The sequence below is a fragment of the Chenopodium album genome, chromosome 18, assembly GCF_948465745.1.
Source record: "Chenopodium album chromosome 18, dcCheAlbu1.1, whole genome shotgun sequence".
NCBI lineage: Eukaryota > Viridiplantae > Streptophyta > Magnoliopsida > Caryophyllales > Amaranthaceae > Chenopodium > Chenopodium album.
The window spans coordinates 14,123,281-14,129,188 of record NC_137851.1 but is presented as its reverse complement, the minus strand read 5'-3'; positions in this window follow the sequence as shown (position 1 = coordinate 14,129,188).

The following is a 5,908-nucleotide window of genomic DNA, read 5'->3' as shown; positions in this document are numbered from 1 at the left end:
AAAAAAGAAAGAAACTTCAGCAGGAGTAATCGAAATTTCTCCCTGCAAGCTCGTCATTTCTCAGACTTCAGCGGGAGTAATCGAAATTCCTCCCTACAAGCTCGTCATTTCTCAGACTTCAGCAGGATTAATCGAAATTCCTCCCTGCAAGAAATTCCTCCCTGCAAGCTCGTCATTTCTCAAACTTCAGCGAGAGTAATCGAAATTTCTTCCTACAAGCTCGTCATTTCTCAGACTTTAGCGGGAGTAATCGAAATTCCTCCTTGCAAGCTCGACATTTCTCAAAATTCAGCGGGAGTAATCAAAATTCCTCCCTGTAAGCTCGTCATTTATCAGACTTCAGCGGGAGTAATCGAAATTCCTCCCTGCAAGCTCGTCATTTCTCAGACTTCAGCGGGAGTAATCGAAATTCCTCCCTGCAAGCTCGTCATTTCTCAGACTTTAGCGGGAGTAATCAAAATTCCTCCCTGCAAGCTCGTCATTTCTTAAATTCTAGACAGAACAATTCAAGTCTAATAAAAAATTGTTCCTCTAGCATCAGCCGAAATAAATGAAACGTTCCAACGCAACGCATCTCCACCGACATGTAGCATGACCACTCAAGTCTCAGAATTGCGTCATCAATCCAGAGACTTGAGGAGCTAGTAGTATACGAGGTAGTTTAGCCAGACGACCCATTGAGCAACGGTCGATAAGACCATACACGCGGAATAGCTGGCATGAGTAACCTCATACCACCTCTTGAAGGGCTAGTTGTAGGGGATAGCTCCTGGTGAGCTATTTCCTCCAGTTGAAACCATTAAAAAAGGGATTCTCCGCGCAAGAAAGAACCGGCATAAGTGACCTCATACCACCTCTTGGGGGGCTAGTTGTATAGGATAGCTCCTGCTGAGCTATCATCAGGCTCCCAGACTGGCCCCCGGGGTGCGCACTCACTGCTAGAAGGATAGCCGAAGGGGCTCCTCAGCCCGATAGAGTCAGCCCGCAGGCTGACCAAGTATGACTCTCCACAAAGGAGATCGTACGCCTATAATAGGGAAAAGTATAAAAAAAAAGGAGGTTAGACACACAAGTTATTACACTCTCTCTATCTCTCTAAGTACATTTTCTCTCTCTAAATGCATCCTAACTAAAGCATCGGAGGGGGGTTCCTCGAGCCACCCCCGAAGGCAGTTCACGTGTGCTGCATTGTGCAAGTCATTGATGGGACCTAGCTCGTGCCAGCAGAACCCTTGGATCCACACCTGGAACAATACGTACCTTCAAGATACTATTAAAAGCGGAGAAAAAGAACTTAGACGGGTTTTTCCTCACCGCCTGAGCATCTCCCTCCGAAGAGAAGCGGGGCATAAGATCCTTCACCATAGCGCCCAGACTTAGTTAAAGTCAAGAAAGGCTCGCGGAACAATGGTGGCTTGGGGTCCCCAGCCTCGCAGTTCTCGTCACTCTCGTCCTCACTCTCCTTGATGCGAAGACGTTTTCCCTGCTGCCTGTAGGTTTCAGCTTCCAAAAGCGCAATATACTGAGAGACCGTTGGAGAAACATGGTGAGACCCCTAATCATCCAACTCCATCGTCGCTTGAGAAGACCCTTCACCCCTCTCAGTTGGCTTGGTCATTGACTTCAGGTTTTGAAAATGCAAAACACAAGTTGAATAAGTTAGCAAGAAAAACAATCACTTAAAGGAACCAGCTCTAGAAAAAGGGGCATAGCAGAGGAGGAGGTGGAATGCTCATGTCTTCTTTGTTCAGGGAGGCCCTGATCTTCCCAGCTCGGAAGTTTACTTGTGACATCTTGCGTTGATGCTTGCCTTTCAGTTGGCTATATGCAATACCTGCAAGCAAACATACATACAAACATGTTGGTAACATGAGGGAAAACACATAAAGAGTTTGAAACTTAAATAAACAAAAGCAAATTATACCCCTATCATAAGCGTGGCTCAGGCCCACAACACTCAAAAACCACTCCTTCTTGAAGTGCCTATCCTTCAGTATCCACATGGTTGGATGCTTCTCTCTCGATCCTTTTTCCTTAAAGGATCAGCCAAATAGCCCCCGCGGCTTCATCAACACTCATGGCAGGAACATTGTAGTTCAAACCGACCCTAGGCAAGCCGCTATGATCACGGGGTATCCTTCAACCCCCAACATGAAAAATGAAAAGAAAAGTATGGCGAAAGCCCTTCTAGCTCGAGGGCTTCGTACGTATGGGGAGGTAGAACTCCCTATCATGAAAGGCATACCACTCATGGCTATCTACATTGCCCGGGACCTCCTAAAGCCTATGGGTATTCTTAAAAGCGGTTACAGTGTAATGTGCGCCTAGTAAACTACAAGTGGCTATGTAGGCATTTATTGTCAGCCAGGAGTTAGGAACAAGCTGGTTAATACTCAAATTATACTCTGCCAACCATTCCTCAATAAAGGGGTGCGGCGGGAATCTCAACCCGTTATCCAAACAATCCTTATATACGGCTATACACCTGGGTGGAGGGTTATCTACAGTGCTATCACCCCTAGGGGAAGAAATGAGAAAAGGTTCCTTAACATGATATTGGGTTTGCAAGTGTCTAGTGCCCTCCAATAAAGATCTAAGCCAAGCGGGGGAAGGTGACATATAGAGGGACTAATCCTCCTAACAGGTGGTTTAAAAGACACCGACGCCCCAAGAGAAGAAGTAGATGTATCATCCTTACTCGACATAGTCACCACACCGTCAACAAGTAATATGTTCAAACAACCCCTAGCAGTCGGTTTACGTGCAAAAGAAACTTCCCAAGGGGAAGGAGGCAAATAGTAATCAAAGTCTAAATCATGCTCAAGGGGAGGGGATTGCACACAAGAAAATGGTGTAGGAGTTTATAGGTACGAATGCGGAAAACATGAATCATATTCATATAGCACCTAATCCCAAGATCATGCATAACACATAAAGAATTAGAATTAATACCTTTGTAGCGTGATTCCACGTGTGATCGAATAAGAACAAGGGAGACAAAGAACCTCAAACGTGATTCCTCTACTTGGTCCACGGGCACAGATTAAGACCTCCACTAATGCTAGTTAGTTGCAATTGAACCCTTCAATTGACCTTCTATGGAGAAGAACGAGAAACGAACCAACCACGAACCACCACACGCGCCACTAGGAGTGGCCGGCTGTGAGTCCAAGGGGGAGGAGAAAGAGAGTCGTGGGTTAGAGAGAGAGTGTGAGGGTTTTGGGATTTCTGGTTGCTTGATTCACAATCAATTGTTAATTGTTCAGTCAATTGTTATGTCCTACAACCCTAGGCATGGATCTTATTTATAGATCTCATCTCTAAATAAGAGTCCATGACAAAGCCCAAATCCTAACTCTAATCTAACTATGCTAGCCCAATCCAATTCATGATTAGTTACTTGTTCATGAGGCCCATAAATGGGCCTCTAACTTGCTTAACCCAATACCCTTGTGTGTGACCTCATAGGATCCATTCTAGTGGGCTTTGGACTATTTGACTAGCCCAAAGATCATTGATCATAGTCTAGCAACAGATAATGACGACCCAAAAGAACGAACTTATTATCTCCATAATAGTGATCCTTGATATATCTAGTAATTGCACTTATCGAAGACATAATTCCTTCAGATGGCACACCAAAAGGAATAGATGTATCAACACTTCTACCAATCACATTTACTACAAGTCTTCCCTCCTACCAGATTTCCTTTGACAAGTCATAAGATGCAAGGCCGGAGAGAGGATCCGGATAATCTTGAGTCGTTGGGTCGTTCATAACACATACATAGCAAAACTCAAGATTACCCCCAAAAAAATACTTAATGCACATACAACACAACAAGCATACCTCTAAGCCTAACATCATCAATAGCACAGCCGAGGAACAATCAAGCATACAAGGAAAAATAACAAAGAATTACTAAACATGAAGATATGATACTTAGAGCATAAAAAACTAAGTATTGAAAACTCACCAAGTGGTCAGAGAGGCCGGAAGAATTTCTTGAAGCAAGATAGGTCTACCCTAGGGAGAAGTAATCCTGCAAGCATCACCAAAAAATTCCCAGTGTTAGAAAAATTTCATAAAATATCAATCCTAGAGGAGAAAGAAGTCATATATACAAGCCGAGCCCTCATCATTCCTCTTTCCCGCGAAAAAAGGGGATTGAAATTTCGTCAAGGAATTCAAAAGGCAATCCACCCCCTCGACTGGACATAATAGGCCGAGCGCCTATCTCGCTAAGGCTGAGAGCCCAGCCCACAAAAGCCGAGCGCCCAGCCCACAAAGGCCGAGTGCCCAGCTCGCGAAGGCCGAGCGCTCAACTAGCACAAGCTAGGCCCTTGGCACCCAACAGCAAGCTCTCAACACCCAACTTGCTGACCCCGAGCTCTTGGCCAACCCTCTCACCATTCCAGCATTTCAAGTTAAAAATAAAAAATAAAAAAATAAAAAATAAAAAAAACCTTAACTTAAATTTGGGTTAAGTACCCAAAGTCTCATTCATCCCCTGCATCTCAAGGCCCAACGGCAAAAACACCCGAGCGCTAGGCCTAACCTCACAGCACTCATCCCTAGTTTAGGCCTTCGGCGCACCAAGGCTCTCTCGATTTACTCCCCCTTCGGCCTGGCAGGGTGATCCCTCTTTTTTTCTCACTCAACCTGAAAACAACCCCCTCGGCTTTCCTGGCAACCCTCTCAGCTTGCCAACATATCCCCTCGACAAGCGCGTCTCTATCTTACTTATCTTGCCTTGCCCTTCGCTCAACCTCGCAGCAAGGCCCTCGGCATGGCCAGTCTCTTGGCCTAGCTCATCCCTCGACATAGCCGAGAGCTAGCCAAGCCGACCCCTCGGCATTCACTCGACCACAGCCGAGCATCATGGCCCTCGGCACGTCTTCCTCTCTTACCTCGACGCACCTTCAGCCACCCCCTCGGCACTAAGGTCTTCTCGACATGGCAGCATATATATATATATATATATATATATATATATATATATATATATATATATATATATATATATATATATATATATATATAAAGAAAGAAGTTCGAAGCATAATCCGAGAGCTAGGCTTGTAAAAGCTCTTGACTAAAAACCTATCTCTCGCAGCCTGCGCAGCACAATCATGCGCTAAGCTTGGCTGAAACAAGCCCTCGGCTGTGCTGCTCCCCCCCACGGTATTCTTAATCACAGGTCAACCCTAGTGCTCGGCCTCACACAACAAAGCGCTCAGCAAAACCCTCTCAATCCCTAGGTTTTCCATAACCATACTCCCTCGGCGTCTCTAATCACTCTCTCGGCTCAGCCCTCGACATTCTTGTTAAGGCCGAGAGCTAAGCTTATCCTCATAGGAGCTTAAATCGCACAAACAAGTCCCATCTAACCCAAGCCGAATCCTCAGCTATGCAACCCCAAATAAACCTCCTCGGCTTGGCATACAACAATTCGACTATGATTCTCAAACATCATTACCGAAAAACATTCAAATTCAAAAATTTCCTAAGTACAAAATCCAATTACAACACATATATAGCCGAAATTCAAACCAGAAATTCAAGAATTCAAGTACAAAACAAAAACGTTCATGCTTTCGGATCTACAAAAACGAATCAAAAGTTAGGAAATTTTTTGCGTACCTTCGAAGATCTTGATGAACCTGGATGAACACCGATCGATATGACTTGAAAACTCAAAACTCTCAAGAATTTGGGAGGAAATTGGAGAGACTCTTCTAAAAATTCTCTAAGTGAAATGAAAGAGTGAGAAGCAAATGGAATAAGGTAGGAACTCTCATATTCAAAGCCAAGGGATGGAAACTCCTCAAAACCCTGGCTTAAATGGGCCTAGGTGATACTTGAGCCCAAAATATCAACAGTGAAGGATTAAGCTTAATACAAGCT